The 26,467-nt window shown below is 50.7% G+C and overlaps 1 protein-coding gene across 3 annotated transcripts in view; it reads right to left on the bottom strand.

Moving 5' to 3' along the window:
• The window catches only part of RPH3A (rabphilin 3A), a 128,259-nt gene extending 104,038 nt beyond the window's left edge, over positions 1-24,221 (bottom strand). Inside the window, exon 1 of one of the 3 annotated variants that reach the window (XM_083511415.1) lies at positions 23,916-24,221. The gene's annotated coding sequence lies outside the window, so the exon portion shown is untranslated. Of the gene's footprint in view, positions 1-13,475; positions 13,792-14,108; positions 14,217-23,915 lie in introns of those variants that run through there. The other 2 variants (XM_083511416.1, XM_083511414.1) reach the window with 2 other exon arrangements.
• Positions 24,222-26,467: the final 2,246 nt, after the last annotated feature.

Raw genomic sequence — 26,467 nt, 5'->3', positions numbered from 1 at the left:
ATTCCCAAACTGCAGCCTCTGCAATTTGTCCCTCCATGTTCATCATCATCATTCCATAGCATGGCTGTTGAGGACACAAGACAGAGCCTTCTCTGTGGCTGCTCCCATTCTGTGGAATTCCCTCCTAAGGCTGGCTCCCTCTTTGCTATCCTTCTGCTGGCAGGCTGGGAGCTTCCTTGTTCAGACAGGCGTTTGAGGGTCAGAAAATGCTAAGCAGTGGACCGCAGTCAAGGTTCAAAGACTTTTTCCCCGGAAGCTCCCAGTAGATCATGGGAACCCCTGAATTTTTACTTATTCATTTATCGTGCTAGTTCTAAATGTGTTCCGATGCATTTTCACTACTGTTTTTAACTTGTTTTGCTCTGCATTTTACAACGATGCTTTTAAATGTTGGAAGCAGCCTTGAATCCCATCTAGGGATAAAGGTGGGATATAAATCTATTAAATAAATCACGTTCTCCTCCTTCCTCTCCCCGTTCCCTACAAGCCCTTAACAAGGGTAGAGGAGACCCATGAAAGATACCCAGTTCTTATATTAATATTACCTCTTCTACTATTGCTACTATGATTAGCCGCAGTGCAATGCGGTTCTTTGCACAGAAAAGCAAGTGAGAGGTCTCTGCCCAGAGGAGCTTAAAAGCTAAATCTCAATTAAGGAGGAGGAAACTTGAGGGGAAGGGAAACTGAGCCAATGTCACAGAAAAGACCTCTTATATGCACTTATATGTCCCTTAGCTCTCAAGGCCTCCAGGCCTTTGGTATTTTTTGAGAGGGATGAATGCACATAGTCCAAACCTTTAGGCGGATTAAAGTGCTCTGACACCTTAGCAGGGGAAAAAATCATGTTTAAAAGCGGGGGGTGGGGTTGCTTTCTGTATTTGGAACGGGATGGGGAAACGAATAGGAAAGTTTGGGGTGAATGCATGATGAACACCCCGTACGCAAATCAGGATGAATTCTCATTGTTGTAACAGCCCTGCAAACATATCCAAACAAACGCTGGAGAATCTAAGCATGGAGTGAGCTTTGTGCAAGCAAATCAGGGTGAATGCTGAATAAACAGGTCACCTGCAGGGGTTCTTCATTTCAGCAGGGAAGAGGGCAGATCATCTCAGGAATTAAGCAGGACAAATGTCCCTTTACTGTTCCCCACACCCATCCTGGTGTGATTTTTGCTTAGTAAAAACTCCCTGGAACTTGTCACATCACAGCTGCTGACCGTGCGCTGGGCAGGATGTTTAAATGGGTGCGTTTTAATAATGGTGTATTTCAATAGTGTTGTGCAAGTGGTTTCTATATTTTGTAAACTACTTACATGCCTATTTTGGCATTAAGCAGCAGTGCTTTTTTCTTAAAAAAAATGTTTAGGGGTACTCTCATTTTGACGCAAGAAAACCACCATTTTATGGTTCAAATCGGGGGAAATCAATACAGTAAATGGACAAAAGTACAAAGGTTCACAATAGGTTTAGGGGTATGCGTACCCCCAGAAAAAGCACTTTTAAGCAGTATATTGTTGTTATTGTTCTTGTTATTAGCTAGATCAGGGGGCCATAAGCTTCTTTAGATGCTTCCAGGAAGCTCACAAAAACCAGGCATGGAAGCAACAGCCCTCCCTCCCTTGTTTTGTCTCCAGCACTTTCAATTCGGTGATTGTTGTTGTTGTTTAGTCGTTTAGTCGTATCCAACTCTTCGTGACCCCATGGACCAGAGCACGCCAGGCACTCCTGTCTTCCACTGCCTCCCGCAGTTTGGTCAAACTCATGCTGGTAGCTTCGAGAACACTGTCCAACCATCTCATCCTCTGTCATCCCCTTCTCTTTGTGCCCTCCAACTTCCCCAACATCAGGGACTTTTCCAGGGAGTCTTCTCTTCTCATGAGGTGGCCAAAGTATTGGAGCCTCAGCTTCACGATCTGTCCTTCCAGTGAGCACTCAGGGCTGATTTCCCTAAGAATGGATAGGTTTGATCTTCTTGCAGTCCATGGGACTCTCAAGAGTCTCCTCCAGCACCATAATTCAAAAGCATCAATTCTTCGGTGATCAGCCTTCTTTATGGTCCAGCTCTCACTTCCTTACATCACTACTGGAAGTTACCAGTTTAAACAGGGACATTGAAAGCTGCCTTCGACTGAGTCAGACCCTTGAGTTCATTTAGGTCAGTGTCATCTGCACTGGCCAGCAGCAGCTGTCCGGACTCTTGAACGGGAGTCAAGAGTTGAGGATGGGGCCTTCTGCATGCAGATCATATGCTCTGCCAGTAAGCTGTAGCCCTGCCTTCCACAGCGTTGTGGTCCCAATCCGAAATGCAGGAAGCTCAGTCGCAAACGGCGGCAGACCCGCCAAGTTTTCCTATTTTCCAGGGACAGCCCCAGATTTACAGAAGCCATCCCGGTTTCTGATTCGATTCCAGAATGTCCCACTTTAACTTAAAGGTAAAGGGACCCCTGACCATTAGGTACAGTCGCGGACGACTCTGGGGTTGTGGCGCTCATCTCGCTTTATTGGCCAAGGGAGCCGGCGTACAGATTCCGGGTCGTGTGGCCAGCATGACTAAGCCGCTTCTGGCAAACCAGAGCAGCTCATGGAAACGCCGTTTACCTTCCCGCCGGAGCAGTACCTATTTATCTACTTGCACTTTGTGCTTTCGAACTGCTAGGTTGGCAGGAGCAGGGACTGAGCAACAGGAGCTCACCCCGTCGCGGGGATTCGAACCACCAACTTTCTGATCGGCAAGTCCTAGGCTCTGTGCTTTAACCCACAGCGCCACTTAGGATGTCCCTATTTTCATCAGAGAAATGTTGGAGGGTATGGAGCTATGTCACACACACACACACACACACACACACACACACACACACACACCCAGCCAAGGAGATAAGTAACTAGACAACAACATCTGAAGGCAGTCCTGTATGGGGAAGTTTTTTTTTAATGTTTTGTTATGTTTTTATGTATGTTGAACGCTGCCCAAAGTGGCTAGGGCAACTCAGTCAGAAGGGTTGGGAATAATAATAATAATAATAATAATAATAATAATAATAATAATACAGTGGTACCTCGGGTTACATATGCTTCAGGTTACATACACTTCAGGTTATAGACTCCACTAACCCAGAAATATTACCTCAGGTTAAGAACTTTGCTTCTGGATGAGAACAGAAATCATGCTCCGGTGGCAGCGGGAGGCCCCATTAGCTAAAGTGGTGCTTCAGGTTAAGAACAGTTCCAGGTTAAGAACAGACCTCCAGAACAAATTAAGTTCTTCACCCGAGGTACCACTGTAATGACATCCCTATATTCATCAGAGAAATGTTGGAGGGTATGTAGTGGTGACACCAGAAAAACATTTGGAGTGGGGCTCAGAAGGGACAAGTATGTAGGCAAGTTGTGTTCCACATGTGAATTTAGATCTCTGAAGTGTCCATGAATGACAGGTGTCCATCGATGGAGGGGAAGCGGGGGGGCGAGCTCCTTTGGGGGGACACCTTGCCCCCTCCTCTAGTGCCACCCATGGCCACAAATCTCCAGTCATGTGGCCTGGCCTGCAGTCCATCTTGCAGACTCAGAGAGAAGGCAAAATTCGAACCCAAGACTTCCCGGTCTATCGCAGGGCCCCTCATTCCAGGCCTGAGCCTCGTCTCTTAATAACAGCACAGTCCTAGAGTTATATAAACCCTCGTGATACGCTGCGCTTTCCGAAACACAGCAGTGACCTGGCGGGGGGGAGGGGGTGTCTGGAGGAAACCCAAAAGCTGCCACATTGCATCTCTTTTATCTTTTACCCCGTCGCCGTTCCAAAGGGCCCACCGCCCTCTCCATCCCAAAAGAGCTTCGGAGGCAGCCTCACCATGGCAACCACATCCACTCCCCCCCCAATCCGCCCCCCCCTCCCGCAAGCCAGTGAACCACTAAATGCCAGAGAAAGCCAGGCGGAGAGATGGAGAGCTGTAAAAATAACCCATGAGGATGGGGCTTAGAAGAAATTTGACGGGCTGCAAATCTCTGTTGAAAATCCAAAAGCAGGGCACTGAATACCTGCTGGGCTGAATTTTAAAATCCATCACAGGCAGTTAAAAGGGGAGGAAAGTGAGGACACCTGCTGGCTCCCCCTTCTCCTCCTCCCCTCCCCGCTGCACCAATTCCTGAATTGAGCCACGTATCACATTGCTAAAGATTTGACCAGCAAACCTTCCCAGCTTCGGATCCTCACCTTCCAATGATGGCAAAAAGGAGAGGTTTCAGTTTGTATCCACCTGGTTCGCCCTCCCCCAAGCAAAGCACGCCTCTCCTTCAAAATCCGAACCAGTCGAGATTTTTGGTGCCAAGAATAATGTATATAATAATCGAGGTAATATGTAAAAAATGCATTATATTAGGGAAACTGGCTTGCAAAAAAATCTATTAGGCAAAACTGGTTCCATTAGGATGAATGCACATGAAAGCGCAAACAAAATTCCACTTTTAAAAAAATAACGAATGAATGCAGAAATTGGGGGAACTGGGTTTAAGATTAGGAAAACGGGAACTGGCGGTATAGAAATGTTCTTCCATCCCTGTCTCCAATCCAGAAGATTATTCTGGATGATAATTTGCTTAATTTGCAATGCTGCCTCCAAAGAAGACAGGGTGTAAATATAAAAGGAGAAAGATACTGGAATGGAGAGGGGGGTAGGATCCAGCAACAACAGTATGAGAAGCCAGCAATTGAGCAATTAAAAGGAGAGCTAAAAACTTTAATGAGGACAAAAAGGCTTAAAATGCCAAGAAACAAAAGCAAATTAAATGAGGAGAAAGGATCTAAAAACAAGACATTTCAAAGCAGCAAATTTTAAAAGCCTGGGGAAACGTAAAAGTCAGCAGACGATAAAAAGATCTTAAAGGAGGGATGGACAAACGCATCCTCTTCAATCTCTCATATTTCATAGAATCATAGATTTGGAAGGGACCCAAGGGTCATCTAGTCCAACCCCTAAAATATCTTCATCAGTCGGTGATATAGGCTAGTCCTCATGAAAATTCAACCCACATTTTAAGGCACATGTGCAAACAATTTCCCCCAATAAAATTCATTTGTGTATGTTATTTTTATCACCATATACATATATGCCACTTTACGCATTTTCCCTGAATATACATTTTTGTACACATTTGGAGGTTGAAAATTCAGAGAAGCGTGGATTTCAAAGGACGCCTGTTTTGTTTCAGGAAGTACAAATTAAGCAAGTCCACATTAAAGTCAACTGAGCAGAAATGGAGCCACCAGCAAGAAGGCCCTTTGCTTGTGTTGCAGAGATCAGCCTGCAGCAACCTGGTGCCCCTCCAGATGTTTTGGGAATTGTAGCCTGCATCTGGAGGGCATCAAGTCAGTCGGTGGAATCTGGTACTTGAACGGCGGTACCTGGATCAAAAAACCTCAGAGGTATTTACTTTTAGGACTAACCGATCAACAATTCCATACATTTGAGAGGTAGCGTGGTGCAATGGTGAGAATGTTGAGCAAAGGCCTGGGGAGACCCAGGTTCGAATCCTGCACTCGGCCATGAGTATTGCTGGATGGAATTGGACCACTCACAGGCAGATCACACTACTGCATAGGGTTGTGTGTGGATAAAATGTGACCCTTGGAAGAATATGTGAAGCAATATGCAGCAAGGTTAGGTATCACACTGTTTGGCCCTTCCCCATCTCCTTTAGGAATTCTAGAAACACAACACTGGCAAGCCCCTTCCCCACCTGTGCTGCGTTTGGGGGGCTGCGTCAGACAGCTGTGCCTGCAACAGCGTAAATCACGTTCCAGTGTTTTGCTGGATGAGCTCCGAGTTCAAATCCCTGCACAACCGTTACACATGAGACAGAATCAGAGAACTGTAGGATTGGAAGGTACTGCATGGAGAATCTAGTCCAATCCCCTACAATCTCAACTAAAGCATTTACGTAACCTCTGCTTAAAAATCTCCAATGAAGGGAAGCCCACCACCTTCCAGAGCCTCTTACAGCCGGAAAGTTTTTTCGTAGGTTTAGCCGGAATCTCCTTCCTTGTAACTTGAAGCCATTGGTTTGAATCCCACCCTCCAGAGAAGGAGAAAACAGGCTTGCTCCATCTTCCAGATGACAGCCCTTCAGATATAGGAAGATGGCTATCATATCATCTCTCAGTTTCCTCTTTGCCAGGCTAAACATGCCCAGCTCCTTCAGCCGTTCCTCATAAGGCTTGGTCTCCAGAACTTTGATCATCCTGTTTGGATTCCTCTCCTCAGCACACCTTCCAGCTTGTCAACATCCTTCTTAAATTGGCCGTGCTCACTATATTGGATGCCCCTGAATTAAAGGATCAGTCAAATTTATGGTGGAGATCCATCCATAGCTATGAGCCTCCATATTCCAAAGCACTATACCTCTAAGTACCAGCGGGAACCCAAGAGGGGAAAGTCATCTTGCCATTGTACCCTGAGTTTCCATGGGCTTCTGGCTGTGCACTGTTGGAAACAGGCCACTGGACCTTGATTTGAATGAGTAAAGCAATTATTAAGTCCTTCGAGGGAACCCTTGCCATGGATTGATTGGGTGGAACCAATGGGAGTTAAAGCCCATCAACATCTGCAGGTCCATAGACCACTCTCCTGTGATTTGTTGCATGCCCTGGCTCTTAGCCTCAGTTCCCCCAGCTGTGAAGTGGGCATAAATAATGCCTCTAGCCTAACAGATGGAGAATTAAAGATAGATAGATAGATAGATAGATAGATAGATAGATAGATAGATAGATAGGTGATAGATAGATGATAGATGATAGATGATAGATAGATAGATAGATAGATAGATAGATAGATAGATAGATAGATATAGATGATAGATAGATATAGATGATAGATAGATGATAGATATAGATAGATGATAGATATAGATAGATGATAGATAGATAGATGATAGATAGATACTGTAGATAGATAATAGATATAGATTCCAGCCTCCATCAAGCACTACCACAAAGATGAACAAGAGAGGCCCTTTTATTTTATTTTTGCTGTGGAAACAGTCATTAAGGCGCTCCTTCTGCCCCACTCCCACCCCCCACCCCCCGCAACAAACTGATTTGCAAAGAAGAAATATTCAGAGCTGAGCTCCTGGGAAAAAAACCCACATTCACTGAAGGGGCTTTTTGGCAGTGAACGCTCAGTCCATTTTCGGCACTGTACATTCTGTATGTGTACAAACTAGTACTAGCTATGTGCGGGTATCTGCATCCATTAACGGACCCATTTAAGAGCAGGGCATCTTTGAGAGCAAGCAGTAGCGCCATGTAGCAAGCCAGATCGATTCCACACTCCTGATCTACCAGAACCACCCCTGTAGCCTGTGGCACGAGACCTAGGGGGACCTGCGTGGAAATGTCACGGCTAATTCTGAAATGGATTAAAGCACCTTTCAAGCTCAGTTAGTAAGTGATGTCTCTCCGGGATTAAAAGGGGGAGCAAGCGGTAACTGCAAGGTTCGACTCGGCCCCTAATTCGTTAGGTAGCCCTAGCGCAGAAGATGCTGCCACACACACATAGGCAGCAGTACAGTGGTACTTTGGTTTAAGAGCAGTCCAGTTTAAGAACGACTTGGTTTACAAACTCCGCAAAACCGGAAATAGTGTCTTGGTTTGAGAACTTTACCTCGCTCAAGGAACGGAAGCCGAACTGTGGAAAGGCACCGGCAGCAGGAGGCTTCATTAGGGAAAACGTGCCTCGGTTTAAGAACGGTGTTGGTTTAAGAACAGACTTCTGGAACAGATAAAGTTTGTAAACCAAGGTACACTGTACTGGACCATCACTTAGTCCCCAGGTAGGGCTGGGACTGAACCCTGCTTGAAGCTCCATGTGGTAGCCTGATACAAGCCACTCTCGCTCAGCTTCAATTTCAACATCTCCGGCATTAGAGATCAGAACACCCACTCACTTTACAGCAGATAGGAACACTTTATACAGATGTTAAAGGTAAAGGTAAAAGGACCCCTGACCATTAGGTCCAGTCGTGGCCGACTCTGGGGTTGCGGCGCTCATCTCGCTCTATAGGCCAAGGGAGCCGGCGTACAGCTTCCGGGTCATGTGGCCAGCATGACTAAGCCACTTCTGGCGAACCAGAGCAGCGCACGGAAACGCTGTTTACCTTCCTGCCGGAGCGGTACCTATTTATCTACTTGCACTTTGACGTGCTTTCAAACTGCTAGGTTGGCAGGAGCAGGGACTGAGCAACGGGAGCTCACCCCGTCATGAGGATTCGAACCACCGACCTTCTGTTTGGCAAGTCCTAGGCTCTGTGGTTTAACCCACAGCGCCACCCGCGTCCTTTTACAGCAGATAAGAACACTTTATACAGATGTTGTTGGACCACAACTCTCATCATGCCGGTCTACTGGAGATCCTGGCTGGGTCTGATGGGATTCGGACTTCAACAACAGCTAGAGAACCACAGCCCTGCTTTGCAAGGTTGCCGTGAGGGTTGCAACTGGATAACATGCATGAAGCACTTTGAACAGTCGGAATAATTATTGCATTCCGTCTCCATCACGGAGTCCCTTGGGCAAGCCTCGGTTTCCCTTCCATGGTGTGCAACCACCTCAGGCCTTTTTTTGACACAGAAACCCATCCTTTTAATCCCAGATGTATTCTTTCGCAGAACTGTAGCACTGGAGGGTGCATCGCCATTCTAATCCAAGCCCCTGCAATGCAGGAATCGTGGCTTCAAAAATCCCTGACGGATGTTCAAAAACCTCTGAGGAAGGAGAGTCTTCCACCTTCTGAGGGAATCCATGCCGCTGATGATCCGCTCTTACCATCAGAAAGTTCTTCTTGATGTTTGGTCGGAATCGCCTTCCTTGCCATTTGGCTCCACTTGGTTTGTGTCCTACCCTCCGAAGCAGGAGAAAATAAGCTTTTCCATCTTCCATGAGACAGCCCTTCAGATCTTTGAAGATAGCTATTCCATCACGTCATCCAGGCTAAGCATAGCCAACTCCTTCATCTGTTCTTTAATGTTATACACCCCACTTTTCTTCCATTGGTAGATGGAAGATGGCATACATGGTGAGGCCCCGTGGGGGTTAATTCCCAACTGGCCTCTCATTCAATGACCACCCCATCTGCTTAGCTTCAGGAAGGCCTCCGCACTACAGTGGTACCTCAGGTTAAGTACTTAATTCGTTCCGGAGGTCCGTTCTTAACCTGAAGCACCACTTTAGCTAATGGGGCCTCCTGCTGCCACCACGACGCCGGAGCACAATTTCTGTTCTCATCCTGAAGCAAAGTTCTTGACCCGAGGTACTATTTCTAGGTTAGCGGAATCTGTAACCTGAAGCGTATGTAACCCGAGGTACCACTGTACACACATTCAGGACCATCCTCTGTGACATGGGCTGTGGTTCCTCCACGGGTGAGAGGAAAACACACTCTGTACATCAGGCATGGCCAAACGTGGCCCTCCTGATGTTTTTCGGACTACAGTTCCCATCATCCCTGACCACTGGTCCTGTTAGCTAGGGATGATGGGAGTTGTAGTCCCAAAACATCTGGAGGGCTGAGTTTGGCCATGCCAGCTGTACATGGTCAGGCGCATCCCAGAAACAAACTCCAGAATCCAGAGCAGGGCCCATGGCCAAGCCCACCCCCTAGCTAAGCCTTGCTGCTCCGCTGTTGGAAAGACCACTGCCGTATAACTGCTGCAGACTCCCGTGACAAAAAGCCAGGCTCATCGGCAGCCTTTTGCACTGTTGCCAACGAGCAGGCGAGGAAGTGTTTCAAAATCTTGAGGTTGGTGCCAAAGAAAGACAGAACATTCTTTATGTGTGCTACAACAGCAGCAAGAATACTCATCGCAAAGTATTGGAAGACACAAGATCTACCCACCTTGGAAGAATGGCAGATGAAGGTGATAGACTATATGGGACTAGCAGAAATGACTGGCAGAATCCGAGACCAGGGAAAAGAGACGGCGGAAGAAGATTGGAAGAAATTTAAGAACTATCTTAAGAAACATTGTAAAATTAATGAGTGCTAGAACGATGTGGTTTTAGAAATCAAATGGAGTACAGCTGTAAAGATTAAGTTAAAAGAAAAGAAAGGTTGACAATTGGATAAAATTAAGGGTGAGGATTTGCTGAACTAAATATTTGAAATGGGAATGCAGAAAGGGGAGGTATGAGGGGGTCGGTGAAGCAAGTTTTAAGAAAATAAGGTTCTGAAATTATACTTGTTCTTCTTTTGTTTGTGTGTATTGTTTTGTTTGATATAATTTGTAAAACTTCAATAAATATCTTTAAAAAAAAAAATCTTGAGGTTGGTCAGGAAAATCAGGGCCAGAATTGACAGCTATTGCAATGAGCTCCTTGCTCTCCCTGCATGCGCACACATATCCCAGAGGATATGGTCCACAGAGCAAAAAAACCAAAAACCCACAGGTGTGATTCTCAGATGCAGCAGCAGGGCAACCAAGTGGGTCACATGTCATTGTCACGCAGACACGACTTCCATGCAGGGCAGGAGCCAGGAGCCTTTCCTCTGTCACCTGGGGACAGGTGAATTTGTTGGGGACCCAAAACTGGAGCAAAGCCACAGCAAAGGGGGGCAAGGGAATCTCACAAAAAATCTTTCATGTTAGGGTTAAAGACCAGCATCACATAGAACACGTTGCCCAAAAGTGTGTCGTAGGATAAAATAAGAATAAAGTCAGGATACTAGGAAGGGCATTGAAGGTGTGAAGAGGAGGACAACCGAAAGGATAGAGGGTCTGGAAACCAAGCCCCGGGAGGGATGGTTGGGGGAGCTGGGGGTGCTGAGCCTGGAGAAGAGACGGCTAAGAGGAGAAGGGTTGTCCCATGGAAGATGGAGCAAGCTTGCTTTCTGCCCCTCCGGAAGGGAGGACTCGAACCAATGGCAAGAAAGGAAATTCCGAGTAAACATCAGGAGGAATTTTCTGGAGGTGGGAGCTGTTTTGACAGTGGAACGGGGTCCCTTGGGAGGCGGTGGACTCCCCTTCCTTGGAGGCATTTAAGCAGAAGGCTGGATGGCCATCGGTCAGAGATGCTTTAGTTGAGATTCCTGCATTGAAGGGGGGTTGGGCTAGATGGCCATTGGGGTCCCTTTCAACTCGACAGTTCTGTGATTCATGAAAATAAGATAAAAGGCAGGGAAAGCTTTTTCCTCTCATTTGCAGGGGGCTTTCCCTTCCTTCCATTATTCCATCCATTTCCGTTACCACCCCCCCCCCCATTTCCCTCTCCTTCTCAGAGGTCCAAACAAAACTGATTGCTTGCAGAGGACTTTCCTCTCTTCCATTACTCTGTCCATTTGGGTTTAACACCATCACGACCCGCCATTTCCCAGGGTTCTGTTCTGCCTCCCATTTCCCATCTTCATGCAACTTGGCCAAGGCTCGGACCAGTTTCCCCGCCTAGCACAGAATATCTTTTCCAATATTCTTGCATTCCTTTTTTCTTTTCTTTTCTGTATCTGTTAACTCTGCACGAATCCCGTTTAAATAGGAATGTGCCTTCTATCGCACACGCTCCCATGTTAATCATTTCTGCAGAACACAACGCGATGTACAGGCGTTCCCATCGGTTCGTATTGGAGCTACGAGCACTAGAATGTAATATCCAAACCACATTGCACCTGGGGTGCATCCCGTTTCCAGCAAGGGCCAGTTAGGCAGCTTAGCCCTTTGTTCCCAGTAGACTACCCCTAAACAGGGAGGCTCCATCCTTAGGGGCTGAACCCCATTGACAGACCTCACCTCTGAGAGTTTCTCCAAGTCTTTACAAGAATTTCCTTGCTGGATCCTAGCAAATGCCCATCTAGCCCAGAATCCTGCGGCCACCAGTAGCAGCCAGATGAATACCTCCGTAGAGCCCAGAAGGCACACGCACACACACCCTTCGTTTATTTCTACATGCCCATTTGGCAATACAGACCTTGGCCCCAGACCACAGCCACCTCCTTCAGAAAGCACTCAGTCAAGGAAAGAGGGTGGACAGGGCTCCCGTATCATCAATAGATGTGAGGTGGGCAGCTTGCCATTAAAGGTGCAAGAGCCCCGTTCTATTTTGTACCTGGCCGCCCATCAGGAAGCTGTCCACCTCCATCCCTCTCAAGGCATTGCAGATCACAGCCTCCTTCATCGTCACCCCTCAAACATATTGCCGCTCCAGGTGTACTTAGAATGGGATGTGGGCTTTTGCCCTTTCTCGGCTCCACAGCTCTGCGGGCCTGGGGATCAAAGATGAGCAGGGAGGAATCTGCAAGCCCCAGTAAGTCTGCAGCAAAGCGGGGGGCACCAGCCAATACAACACACACCCTCCCACACATTTCGAGGGACACAAAGCAAGAGAATTTGTGCTGTTTCCTTTCCCTGCATCCCATTCACATACCAGAACTGTAGTTCCCCACGCCCAGCACTTCAGCCCCCAGCACCCTCAACAAACTACTGTTCCCAGGACTCATTCAGGAAGGTGATGCACTTTAAATGTATGGCAGATGCGCCCAGGGATTAGGGAGCCCTTTGCCGCCAGCTGCCACCTGAGACTTGGCTGGCTTTGTTGTAACAGGCCGACACTGTTCAGAAACCTGGCTTGAGATGCTTAATCACAGGGTCGTGGGTTCAAGTCTCACATTGGGCAATATATTTCTGCATTGCAGGGGGTTGGACTAGGGGACCCTCATGGTCCCCTCCAACTCTACAATTCTTTGATTTAACACCTGCAGGTCAAAATCTCACTGATCCCACCCCACCCCCCAGCCCAGTTCAATCAGGTTTCAGGCAATGGAAGGCAGTTCCATGCCCAACCAGCCAAGAGCCTGTTGCTGGCAAAGGTGGGGGCAGCACTTCAGGCTTCCTGCATGCAGAACTGAACCCCAGCGCTAGGACCCCTCCCCATTTGAGGCAGTGGACCAAAGGGGGGGGCAAGGAGGAGCCCCAAGAAGTCACTTGGAGCATCTGCCCAGTCTATCACAGCAGATCTGCCTCGTATATTTAAAGCACACTCGAGGAGCATTTAACTTTCTCTAAAGAATCCCGGGAGCTCCAGTTTGTGAAGGTGAGATTGGTGAGGGAACTACAGATCCCTAGATACTTCGGAGGAGCTTTCAATGGGTGTTGAGTGTGCTTCAAATGCTCTGCCCCCCCCCCAAGCCAGACGCCTGCCAGGGAGCCCCCTCTCCTTTTTGGGGGGGGGTTTGAACTAGATGACCCTTGGGCCACCTCTTCCAACGCTGTGATTCTTTGCAGGATACCGAGGTGAGGTTGCTGAGCTTTCCCACGGCGGGAACCATCCCGCAAGAAAGACCGTGTTTTCCAGCAGGAGGCGGGTTGGGGAAGGAACGTGGGAATGTCCCTGCCCGCAACCCGCGCCCAGATACCTCCCAAGCGCCTAGCGGCGTCGCCCGACCCGTGACACCCAACCGGCCAGCCAGCCCAAACAGGCGGGCGAGAGCGGCTTACCGTCAAGGCAGGCTAAGGCTCTCCCTTGCGCAGCGGGTCTGCGGCAGCGGTTCTGACCGAGGGAGGGAGAAAAAGAGAAAGTCCTCGCTCGCTGGCTGGCGCGCTTGTTCCTCGCTCCCTGCTGAGCCGAACGCGGAGATCAAAGGGAACCTGGAGAAAAGCGAGCGGGGGAGAGGTGACGTCGCCCGGGGGAGACGCCCGTGCGCAGCCGAAAGGGAGAGTGCATGCCCTGCGCGCGCCTCGCCGTCCAGCTGTGGCGCGAGCCCTCGCCTTCCCCGCATGCGCGAGCCGCCCGGACTAGTCGCAAGAGGCACATCAATCGCAAGCCCTGCCCCGCCTGCCAGGCGAGGCTCCCGCTGCGCAGAGCTTGGGGGGGGGGGGGAGAGAGAGAGAGAGAGAGAGAGAGAAAGCGGGGGGGGGGGCGGAGGGACTGGCCAGCCGCGTGGGAGGGGCTGGGGAGGGAGCAGCTGGACAGAAAAGGAACCCGGGCCGGGTGCAAGGGAAACCACAATATACGCGCCGTTCCGACGTGACGGCCAACACGCAGGTTCCTCACTCTCCCGCGCAGGCGGACGCGTAAGCAGTTGCTGTCCTCCGCCGGAGGTTTCTAAGCAGAGGTCAGGCGGCTACTACCTGCCAGGTATTCTTTAGTTTAGCTGCGATTCCTGCACGGCGGGGGGTTGGAGGGACTGGCCAGCCGCGTGGGAGGGGCTGGGGAGGGAGTAACTGGACCGGGTGCAAGGGAAACCACAATATACGCGCCGTTCCGACGAGACGGCCAACACGCAGGTTCCTCACTCTGACGCGCAGGCGGACACGTAAGCAGTTTCTGTCCTCCGCCGGAGGTTTCTAAGCAGAGGTCAGGCGGCTACTACCTGCTAGGGATTATTTAGTTTAGCTGCGTTTCCTGCACGGCGCGGGGGTTGGACTAGATGACCCACGGGGTCCCTTCCAGCTCTACAATTCTGGGATTCTAATTCTGGGATTCTAAGTGCACGGTGTTCACAAACAGCCGTTGGGCTCTTCCCAGGTTTTTTTTAATGGATCACACCACATTTCAGCTTTCCGCAGGACGGCAGGTTTCGGGAGGGGAGAGCGAAAGCAGAGGCTGTAGCTCAGGGGGAGAACATTTTCCTTAAATGCGGAAAGTGCCTGGTCCAATCCCTGATGGCGACCCCAGCCTGAAATTCCGGAGAGCTTCTGGCAGTCACTGTGTAGACAATACTGCGCTAGGTGGACCAAAAATCCGGCTCAGTGCATTATACTGTATATCCTTAAAGATCGTCCCAATCTGTCTCCGAAACCCCATCCCTCATTTTTGCTAACTGTGAAGCCTCCTTGGATATATATGGCTTCACAACATATATTTTGCAAAATCTTGGGGAACGTTCCGCCCAAATTCTCAGGCAAATTCTGTCTAAACTTAGACGGCGTCCCTGCCCACAATCTTCTCTCTTGCAACGCTTTCATCCTCCGCCACCCCCAGGTCTCCTGCTGTCCCGCTGCCCCCACCCCTAGGCTGCAGGCGCCCGCTGTTAACTCCTCAATCCTCCTTCCCTGCTCTCCAACTGCATTTTCTTGCATTCATCCCGTTTCTCTTGTCTGCATGGGGCTTCCCTTGTGCTTGACCCGGAACCTGCAGTTAGTGCAGAGTGCTGCAGCACGATTGCTGACAGAGTACAGTGGTACCTCGGGTTAAGAACTTAATTCGTTCTGGAGGTCCGTTCTTAACCTGAAACTGTTCTTAACCTGAAGCACCACTTTAGCTAATGGGGCCTCCTGCTGTTGCCGCGCCACCAGAGCACAATTTCTGTTCTCATCCTGAAGCAAAGTTCTTAACCCGAGGTACTATTTCTGGGTTAGCGGAGTCTGTAACCTGAAGTGTATGTAACCCGAGGTACCACTGTATAACACCTGTGCTCAGGAACCTTGCACAGTTTGGCTGTTTGCTGCCTGGCAGATTCACAGTTCAGCTTGGGACCAGTTTACCTATGAGAGCAACACACCCCATAGATGCCCATTGAACTGCTTTGATCTGTGGAACCAGCGCTGTTACAGATGCCACATAGCACCCATTCCACTTTTGAAAGAAATTGATCTTTTGTGCTCTTTGGAACTCCCTGCCAATTGACATCTGGCAGGGACGCGGGTGGCACTGTGGGTTAAACCACAGAGCCTAGGACTTGCCGATCAGAAGGTCGGCAGTTCGAATCCCTGCAATGGGGTAAGCTCCCGTTGCTAGGTCCCTGCTCCTGCCAACTTAGCAGTTTGAAAGCACATCAAAGTGCACATAGATAAATAGGTACCGCTGTGGTGGGAAGGTAAACGGCGTTTCCGTGCGCTGCTCTGGTTCACCAGAAGCGGCTTAGTCATGCTGGCCACATGACCCGGAAGCTGTACGCCGGCTCCCTGGGCCAATAAAGCGAGATGAGCGCCGCAACCCCAGAGTCGGCCATGACTGGACCTAATGGTCAGGGGTCCCTTTACCTTTACCTTTTAGGCACCTTCACTATCTATTCCCCCCCCAGCGCCTACTAAAAACATTTTTTGTTCAGACAAGGCTACCCAGATATGCAGAATGTTGCCGTGTCTTAATCCGCTTTTAGCTTATCACTTGTTTTAATTATTTTTAAAAAATATTTAGTTGTTTGTAATCAGTGTGTGTGTGTGTGTTGTAAACCATACTGAGGCTTTTTCTTTTTTTTACAATCAGGTGGGGTGTTTGTATGGCAGCCATGAAACTTTGTGGTCCTGATTTTAGGGATAGAAAACAGCCCCTTTAAAAAAAAAGTAGGACTTTGTTGCAGAGGGAATGACAACAGCTGCTGCTCCCCCCCCCCTTTTGAATTCAAACACCTGCCAGTTTTCACTGCAAACTCCTGTTTAATGTTTAGAAATCAATACGAGAGAAACAGTAGCAAGTAAGGGAATGTTAGCTGCATGGGGACAGAAACCAAATGGCCAAGTGTTACAGCCACAGGCAGTGTGAGGGGGGGGGGGGCGCTTTGAGACTGCCACCCTCTGGCTTCTGAACTGTGGTGCGACCAGCTAACTTTAGACCAGGGGTCAGCAAACTTCTTCAGCAGGGGGCCGGTCCACTGTTCCTCAGACCTTGTGGGGGCCGGACTATATTTTGGGGAAGAACATGAACAAATTCCTATGCCCCACAAATAACTCAGAGATGCATTTTAAATAAAAGCACACTGTCAGAGCTGCTTGAAGATCCTAGCTCACGGAGGATCACGCTAGCCAGCGATCATTAAGTAAAAGTCTTTATTGAATTACAGTTTCCATTCTCACGCTGCTGCTCGCAACTCTACGCCTAGTAGCGAGGTCGGCGAAGCTCCGTCTGAGTCTCCGCCCCGTGTGCACCAACTTAATATCCTAGCCTTGCTCCACCTTTTCCGCCTGACTGTCCTCCTCTGGGTCCCTCTACCCCCCGGGGCTTCTTCCTTCCGGGATTCTTCTGACGCTGACCCGGACCCTCCTGCCTCCTTGCGCCGGGCTTTAGGACCTGGTTCCCTTTCGGGGCTGCTTACTGCGCCGCCTTCCTCTGCATTTGAACTTGGCGCGCGCGCCCAACCTTCCACTTTCCTCTTAACCGTTTCTTCGCTCCCCGATGGAGGTGTGGCCACTCCTGACTCATGCCCTCCCTCCTGTGGTGAGCTGCCAGCGCTTCCCCCCTGGCTCCCTTCCTCTTCCCTGCTTCCTGGCGGTGACGCTGGTCCCGATTTCCAGCTGCTCCCCCCTGAGTCCCCTCTGGCTCTATCTTCCTGGGGTGCCCCCCTAGACTCCCCCCTTGCCCTGGCCACTGGTGCTCCTTTCTGTGAATCCTCTGATTCACTGGAAAGACTAGGAGATCTCGGGTCGTCGTCATCACTCATCTTTTCTTCTGCCTCCTCCCCTTCGCTCTCTGTTTCCTCCCTTGCCCGTGCCTCTGCTCCTAAACCCCTGACATCCATCCCCCCCTCGAAGCCCCCCATTCCCCCCTCCCCTCCTTCCGGTGCTGGAGCTGGGGGCTGCTGTTGCAAAGTGACGAACGTCGGATATCGGTCGCTTCCCGTGGCGGGCCTCCATCTGAACTCTCCCGGGTCTTCCTCCCTGCTCTCGTCGACGACGGTCACCTCCGCTTCCATCTCTGTGCCGCCGTGCTCGAAACCAGGGTCGTCCCCGAAAATGTCCATGTCCGTCTCTCCCTCACTTCCTCCTGGCGGCGTTGCTCGTCCTGAGCATTCCAGCCACTTTCTGCGGAACTGCTCCTCTGGCCTATCGTCCCACCAATACGAGGGTTCTGAGGCAGATCCCGAGGGTGACCCCTCCGGGGAACGGACGTCTCGTGTCGGTTCCTCGTCCGAGTCGAACCCCCGGAACGTGCTGGCCGAAAGCGTGGGCGTGAAAAGCCAGTCGTCGAAAAAGTCTGCTGGCATAGGTCTATGTGGGAAGAGGGCATGAAACTCGTCTTTGAGCAGAGGTTCGTCTAAGGCGTAGCCCGGCACCCAGCTGTTCGCACTGGCCGGGGTGCCCTCCTTGGCGAGAAAGTATTCTACCCCCTCTTCCCCCCATCTGGAGTCCAAAATCTCCGTGACTTCGTTGATGCGCTCCTTCTGTGCCACTCCCGCGTGCCCTGTTCTGCCTCTGGCCGGACTCGGCGCCGTTCCGGGTTCCTGGAACCTGTGCGGTGCCTTGTAGGGAGTGAGCACCGATCTGTGGAATACCGGATGCATTCTGGAACCCTCTGGAAGTGCCAGTCTGAAAGCTACCGGGTTGACCTGCTCTTCGACTTGGTAGGGCCCCAGTTGTTTATGCCCTAGTTTCTTCTTGGCCAACGACCTGGCCGGCACTGCGTGGGCTGCTAACCAAACCCAGTCTCCCACGTGGAGCTCTTCTCCAACCCTTCTGTGCTTGTCTGCTTGTACCTTGTATGCGTGCTTGGCCAGCTCCAGGTGGCGCCTCAGCTGATCGTGGACTTCCTGCAGCTCCGACGCGAACGCATCTGCTGTCTGCGGCTCCCCCTCCCCCATTCTTTCCAGTCCCGGGAAGGTTCTGGGGTGCCTCCCGTTGTTGGCGAAGAACGGCGTGACCCCCGTGGACACGTGCTTCGTGTTGTTGTAGGCGAACTCGGCAAGCGGCAGGTAATCCACCCACGTCGCAGGCTGTTGATTTGCATAACATCTCAGGTACTGCTGCATGATGGCATTGACCCGTTCCGCTTGCCCGTTGGTCTGCGGGTGTCTCGCCGACGCCAGGTTGATCTTGACGTTCAGGAAGCCCATCAGCTTCTGCCAGAAATTCGAGATGAACTGCCGCCCCCGGTCGGACAGAATAGACCGTGGCAGACCGTGAACCTTGAACACGTGGTCTATGAACAGTTTGGCGGTTTGCTCCGCCGTGGCCACCTTAGCACACGGAATGAAATGCGCCATCTTGGAAAACAGGTCCACCACCACCAGCACTGCCGTCTTGCCCCTTGAGCTGGGCAGATCCGTGACAAAGTCCAGGGCCACCCTTTCCCAAGGTTCGACCGGAGTTTGCAGCGGTTCCAACAGTCCGGCCGGCGGTTTGTGCACTGGTTTGGCCCTCTGGCAGGTGTCACACCTCGCCACGTAGTCTGCGACCTCCCCTCTCATTCCAGGCCACCAGAAATCCCTGGCTACTAATTCCACCGTCTTCTCCTTGCCAAAGTGCCCGGCCGTGGGCGCGTCGTGCAGCTGCTGCAGCACCTTGGCTCGAAGTTCGTCTCCCGGCACGTAGATGGCCCCTTTACGGATGAGCAATCCATCTCTTAGCTGGAAACCGTCGGCCGCTGCCTTGCCCCTTTGCACCTCTGCCATCTTTGCTTGTGCGAAGGAGTCCCCCTGCAACGCTCGTCGCACCGCCTCTAGGTCCACGGTCGCCGCGGCGCACGCCCACACTGTTGGTGCGAAGATGTGCATGGCGGCCGCTGGTGTTGCGTCCTCCAGATACTGTGGCTTACGGGAGAGAGCGTCTGCCATGATGTTGGTGTCCCCCGGGACATACTCTATTCGGAAGTCGAAGTTCGCAAAGAGCTCAGCCCAACGTATCTGCCTCTGGTTCAGGAACTGTGCCGTGCGCCAGTGCTCTAGATTCTTGTGGTCCGTGCAAACCTGCACCGTGTGCTTGGCGCCGATCAGAAAGTGCCTCCACGCCTTGAACGCTGCGTGAATGGCCAGCAACTCCCTGTCCCATATGGTGTAGTTCTGCTCGGACTTGCTGAGCTTCCTGGAGTAAAACGCTCCCGGTCGCCACACCCCCTGCGGGTCTTTTTGCAGCAGGACCGCCCCCACGGCTCTGTCCGAGGCGTCTGTCTCCACCCTCATCGGCTTGCTGGGGTTGACATGAAGCAGCTGCTCTTCCGACGCGAAGAGACGCTTGAGTGCCTGAAAGGACTGCTCCGCCTGCTCTGTCCAAATGAACTTCTTTTTCTTGGCGCTAAGCGTGTCAGTGATGGCCGCCGTCTGCATCGCGAAGCCCTTGATAAACTTGCGATAGAAGTTCGCAAAGCCGACAAACCGTTGGACCTCCTTCCGGTTGCGCGGGCTCTTCCAATCCAACACCGCTCGAACCTTGGCGCTGTCCATGGCGAGCCCCTTGTCAGACAGCTTGTAGCCCAGAAAATCCACCTCCGGCACGTCAAATTGGCACTTCTCCAGCTTGGCGTAGAGCCTATGTTGCTTTAGCCTGCTCAGCACTTCCTTGACGTGTTTGTCATGCTCCAGCTGCGACTCCGAAAAGATCAGGATGTCATCTAAGAAACAGACGCACGTCTTGTAGAGAAGTCCCGCCAACACGTGATGCATAAATGCTTGAAAAACGTGGGAGCCATTTTGCAATCCAAAAGGCATAACTCTATATTCGTAGGTCCCCAGTGGCGTGAACATGGCTGTCTTCCACTCATCACCCTCCCGCATGCGAATGAGGTTGTACGCCCCCCGCAGGTCCAACTTGGTGAACACTCTGCCCTTCCGTACCTTTGCGAGGAGGTCGTCAATTCGGGGCATGGGGAAGTCCGATGGCCTAGTCACACTGTTCAAAATCCTGTAATCCACTACGAGTCTCTTTTGGGGCGTGTCCCGCTTCTTAACAAAGAATACGGGACTGCCCCCCACTGCCCTGGACTCCCGGATGAAGCCGCGCTGCAAATTATGATCAATGAACTCCTTGAGTTCTTGCAGTTCGTCCTCTGACATGGAATACAGTTTCCCTTTAGGCAGCGCCGCCCCCGGCAGCAGGTCAATTTTGCAGTCATATGGTCTGTGAGGGGGTAGCCTGTCTGCCTCCTTCTCGCAGAAAACTTCCAAAAATTCAGCGTACTTGTGGGGAATCGCTTGCAGCGTGCCTAGCAGCAGCTGTGACTCCTCTTCCTCTCCTTCCTGCCTGGGCACGATGCAGTGTTCAGCACAAAAGGAAGAGCCGAAGGTCAGCTGCCTCTGGTACCAAGCCATCGTTGGGCTGTGCTTGTCCAGCCAACTCATGCCCAATACAATAGGCGTGTCAGATAGTTGAGTGACGTTGAAGCTGATGATTTCTCTGTGATTCCCAAGTCGCATCACCATTGGTGGCGTCTGCTTCACCACTTGCCCCCCGAGCAGCTCCCTGCCATCCACCGTGACAACCTGCAGGGGCAGTGTGGCCGGCAGCAACTGCACAGCGTGCCTGTCGACAAAGTCCTGCCCTATAAAGTCCGCATTGCTGCCTGAGTCAATGGTGATTGGCACGTCCATGGTGATTCCATTGGGCAGCTGGAGAGATGCTGTGAGCCTCACTACTGGTTTGGGCGGGAGGGGGTTCACGGGCTGTAAAATCTCTGGGGACTGCGTCACTAACACGTCTGGCTGGGCCCCAGTGCCTCTTCCTCCAGCCAGACAGCGTCGTTTCCCTGCTGTGGTCCTCCTTGCTGCGTTGCTGCAGTCACCATTGCTGAGGCTGCAGTGAGCTTGTGGGGCCTCTGGGGACACTCTTTTGCCATATGCCCTGGCTCCTCACAGACGTAACACTTCCTGTTCCCTCTAGGAGGCTTCGCTTTCACTGCTGCCGGTGCTAGGGCTCTGGTTGCTGACTGAGCCCTTGCACCTCCAACCTCCATAGGTTCGGCTCCTCCTCCTGGCGGAGGCGTGGATTGCGCCCGCGCTGCTTCTCTGGGAAGGAAGGAGGGGCCCCCGGCTGGTTCGCACCCTCCACGCCCTTCGTCCCTGCTCCACGGACGTCCTTCCAGCCTCACCCCCACTGCCAGTGCCCTCTGAACGACCTCCTGGGTGGTTCGGGGTCTCTCCCCCCTCGCAATCTCATCTTTAATCGAGTTGTGCAGCCCCTCCCAAAAGAGGTCTCTTACAGGAGCCGAATCTCTGTCCCATTCCAGGGCACTGACCAAGGCGAAAAAGCGGGCATGATACTGCCTGACGCTGGCCCTCCCTTGTCTCAGCCCATGCACCTCCTTCCGTGCAAGATCCACGTCAATACTTGATAAAAAACACCCATCCATCGCTTTAATAAAGGCATCTGCATTCTGGAGCGCCGGATCCTTATCTCTCCATAAATTGCGTAGCCATGCTTTCGCATCCCCATGCAAATGGGACAAGATGAACCCCACTCTCTCTTGTTCATCTCTAAAGTCTTTATGCAGCAGTTGCAGTGCGCACAGTACGTCGGCTCTAAAGTTGGGATACTGTTGCAGGTTCCCATCGAAGTGAGAGACCAGCCCGCCTGTCCGTCTCGCCAACCCAATTCCCTCCTGCCGGGGTGTCTGCTTTGTCAGCACGTCTAACCTGACCTGGAGATCCCTGCAGGCGGCAGCTGCTTCCTCCTCTCTCTTCCTGGATGCGAGAGCCTCGGCGTTCAGTTGTGCCACTGCGTTTCTGAGTTCCTCTATCTGCTGCTCAGCCGTCATGTCGTCTGCCGTTCGTGAGCTCGCTAGTAGGCACCTGTTTCTCTCCCCTCCTCGAGGCTGTAGATGCCCACAAGAGGGAGACGGAGCTTACTGTCAGAGCTGCTTGAAGATCCTAGCTCACGGAGGATCACGCTAGCCAGCGATCATTAAGTAAAAGTCTTTATTGAATTACAGTTTCCATTCTCACGCTGCTGCTCGCAACTCTACGCCTAGTAGCGAGGTCGGCGAAGCTCCGTCTGAGTCTCCGCCCCGTGTGCACCAACTTAATATCCTAGCCTTGCTCCACCTTTTCCGCCTGACTGTCCTCCTCTGGGTCCCTCTACCCCCCGGGGCTTCTTCCTTCCGGGATTCTTCTGACGCTGACCCGGACCCTCCTGCCTCCTTGCGCCGGGCTTTAGGACCTGGTTCCCTTTCGGGGCTGCTTACTGCGCCGCCTTCCTCTGCATTTGAACTTGGCGCGCGCGCCCAACCTTCCACTTTCCTCTTAACCGTTTCTTCGCTCCCCGATGGAGGTGTGGCCACTCCTGACTCATGCCCTCCCTCCTGTGGTGAGCTGCCAGCGCTTCCCCCCTGGCTCCCTTCCTCTTCCCTGCTTCCTGGCGGTGACGCTGGTCCCGATTTCCAGCTGCTCCCCCCTGAGTCCCCTCTGGCTCTATCTTCCTGGGGTCCCCCCCTAGACTCCCCCCTTGCCCTGGCCACTGGTGCTCCTTTCTGTGAATCCTCTGATTCACTGGAAAGACTAGGAGATCTCGGGTCGTCGTCATCACTCATCTTTTCTTCTGCCTCCTCCCCTTCGCTCTCTGTTTCCTCCCTTGCCCGTGCCTCTGCTCCTAAACCCCTGACACACACGTTCTACTCATGTAAAAACACACTGATTCCCGGACCGTCTGCGGGCCGGATTTAGAAGGTGATTGGGCCGGAATCCGGCCCCCAGGCCTTAGTTTGCCTACCCATGATCTAGTCCAGGGGTCAGCAAACTTTTTCAGCAGGGGGCCAGTCCACTGTCCCTCGGACCTTGTGGGGACCGGACTATATTTTGGGGAAAAACATGAACAAATTCCTATGCCCCACAAATAACCCAGAGATGCATTTTAAATAAAAGCACACATTCTACTCATGTAAAAACACCAGGCAGGCCCCACAAATAACCCAGAGATGCGTTTTCAATAAAAGGACACATTCGACTCATGTAAAAACACGCTGATTCCCGGACCGTCCGCGGGCCGGATTGAGAAGGCGATAGTACCTCAGGTTAAGAACTTTGCTTCAGGATAAGAACAGAAATTGTGCTCTGGCGGCGTGGCGGCAGCAGGAGGCCCCATTAGCTAAAGTGGTGCCTCAGGTTAAGTACAGTTTCAGGTTAAGAATGGACCTCCGGAACGAATTAAGTACTTAACCCGAGGTACCACTGTATTCTCTAGTTGGCCTTTGTCATTTTCTCCTACCAATAGGGAACCTACGTATGGACTCTATATGGGCTCTTGGATACCCCATAAGGGAAAAGGGCACATTTTTGTTTATAACAAAGTACCCACCTGAGCTCTGTTTTGCCCAAACACACCAGAGGCCTTGTCCTGCAAACACCCTTGCTTCTTCCTGCATTAATATTCAGCTGCTGCTCCTTCAGTGTGCGTCGACTCTCTTCTCCCCAAGAACAGGGCGTCTGAAATTACTTGGCACCCTCCGTAACAGATGAGGCATTGCTTGTCTTTGCTGAAGAACCTCTCCATGGGGCCAGGAAAGGCAAGGGCATAGCAGGATGTCTGGAAGCCATGCTGGGGGGGGGGCGTGGAGTAGAGAACAACAAACTTATAAGCAGTGCCGGATTAACATATAAGTCAAACAAGCTATAGCTTAGGGCCCCACTCTCTTGGGGGCCCCCAAAAAATTTAAAGGAAAAAATACAACAGCAGCAAGAATACTCATAGCAAAGTATTGGAAGACGCAAGATCTACCCACCTTGGAAGAGTGGCAGACAAAGGTGATTGACTATATGGGACTGGCTGAAATGACTGACAGAATCCGAGACCAGGGGAAAGAGACGGCGGAAGAAGATTGGAAGAAATTTAAAATTTATCTTAAGAAATATTGCAAAATTAATGATTGCTAAAATGTTGTGGTTATATAAAGGAAGGGATTACAGCTGTTAAAGATTAAGTAAAAGGAAAGAAAAGGAAAAAATCGGATAAAATCAAGGGGAAGGATTTGCTGAAATAATTTTGGGAATTGGAATGCAGAAAGGGGAGGTATGGGGAAGTCGATGAAGTAAGTTTAAGGGGGGGAAAGGAGTGGAAATTATACGTGTTTGTTATTGTATGTACATTTTTGTATTGTGTGTGTTGTATGTCTTTTTAAAATTTGTTAAAACTTAATAAATATTTATAATAATAATAAAAAAAATTAAAGGGGAAAAACCCGGGATGCACATTTCCAAAATATAAGATAAAAAAACAAATAAAATAAAACCTACATGCAGCAACAGTGTTTTGTGTTGTGTAGGCTCCTATGATGTAAGTAATGGGCCCCGCCTGCTCCCTAAAATATCACATATTTTGTTATGTGCAAATGGCTTTAGATACATATTAGGTCAGTGGTGTCCACACTTTTTTCAAAGAGGTCCAGATTTGATGAAGTGAAAAACAACCAGAGTTGTTGACCTTTTTTTAGGATTAGGATTCAAGTTGTTGAGTTTTTTTTAAGACCTCAGGAAATAAACTGCCACAGGGGCCGAAACGGACTTTGGGCATGCCTGTATTAGGTCCATAAATTACCATATGACATATATTCAACACAAAAAACAGCAACAATTTGTTGTTGACCAAGGACAGCTGGGCATATACAGTGGTACCTCGGGTTAAGAACTTAATTCGTTCCGGAGGTCCGTTCTTAACCTGAAACTGTTCTTAACCTGAAGCACCACTTTAGCTAATGGGGCCTCCCACTGCCGCAGGAGCACAATTTCTGTTCTCATCCTGAAGCAAAGTTCTTATCCTGAAGCACTATTTCTGGGTTAGCGGAGGCTGTAACCTAAAGCGTCTGTAACCCTAGGTACCACTATAAATGACCCCATTACTTTCAGTAGCTTAGGGCCTCATCAAACCCAAATCCAGTCCTGGTTATAAGGCAGGATTCTGCAAAGCATTTGTGCAAAATTTCAGAGGCCTTTCCCCCACCCTGCCCATCCAGATACAGTGAGAGGCTAATGAGAACCTGGCACCATCAGGATTTCACCATAGCTGTGGTTCCTGCATTGCAGGGCTTGGTCTACATGGCCCCCGGGTTCCTTTCAACTCTTCAGATTCTATGCTCCCAATATCCACCCTCCCTTCCCCACAGGTGGGCAGGGTTTGCGGCACCGAGCGGAGCTCACCTGGGCAGGTGCCACCATCTGCTTGAGCTGGCCTTTGACCTGCCCTCGGCCAGGGAGGACAATGGACGGCCGGACGGGGGTGGGCCTCAAGCCCCTTTGCTGTTCTTCCTTCAGATTCTATGCTCCCAAAGCATTTCTTGTTATGCCTTTGCCAAGTGTCAGGTCTCATCTCTGCACACAAGACCCAGCTCTCCTTTGAAGCAGCTTTTCAAAAGGAAATCTATGCGTGGTTTGACACCTCACTGGAACTGGGTTGCTGTCCTCCCCAACCCCCCAACACAGGATTTTGCTTTTCTGTTGTCAATTAGGAACTCACAGCAGCTATTTTCATGAGACTTAGCCTAGAAAAAAGATTTGGCATCTCTCTGTTTCTCATGAATAAGGAAGGGGGGCCATTCCCCCCACCCCGTACCGCTCCCCCTGCAAGGATGTGTTACAGGAAACCTAAGGTCTCACATATATATATAAATCATATCTTCATGAATGTACAAGGCAAACATATACATAAGTATATAAACCACATGTCTGAAATAGTACAGGAGAACAATCCTGAAGCCATTTTGACTTTTCCAGCCACCTCAAAAATTCTCTGCAGTGAGGAAGGAAATGGGGAAACCTCCCCATTGTCTCTTTGCTCACAAATCCTATCTTAAGGGTGTATTTGTGTATGAATAGGGTGAGCCTATGGGACGCGGGTGGCGCTGTGGGTTAAACCAC

Source organism: Podarcis liolepis (genome assembly GCF_965112155.1).
Source record: "Podarcis liolepis genome assembly, chromosome: 7".
NCBI lineage: Eukaryota > Metazoa > Chordata > Lepidosauria > Squamata > Lacertidae > Podarcis > Podarcis liolepis.
The sequence above is the reverse complement of the archived record's forward strand: the minus strand, read 5'-3'. Positions and strand labels throughout refer to the sequence as shown.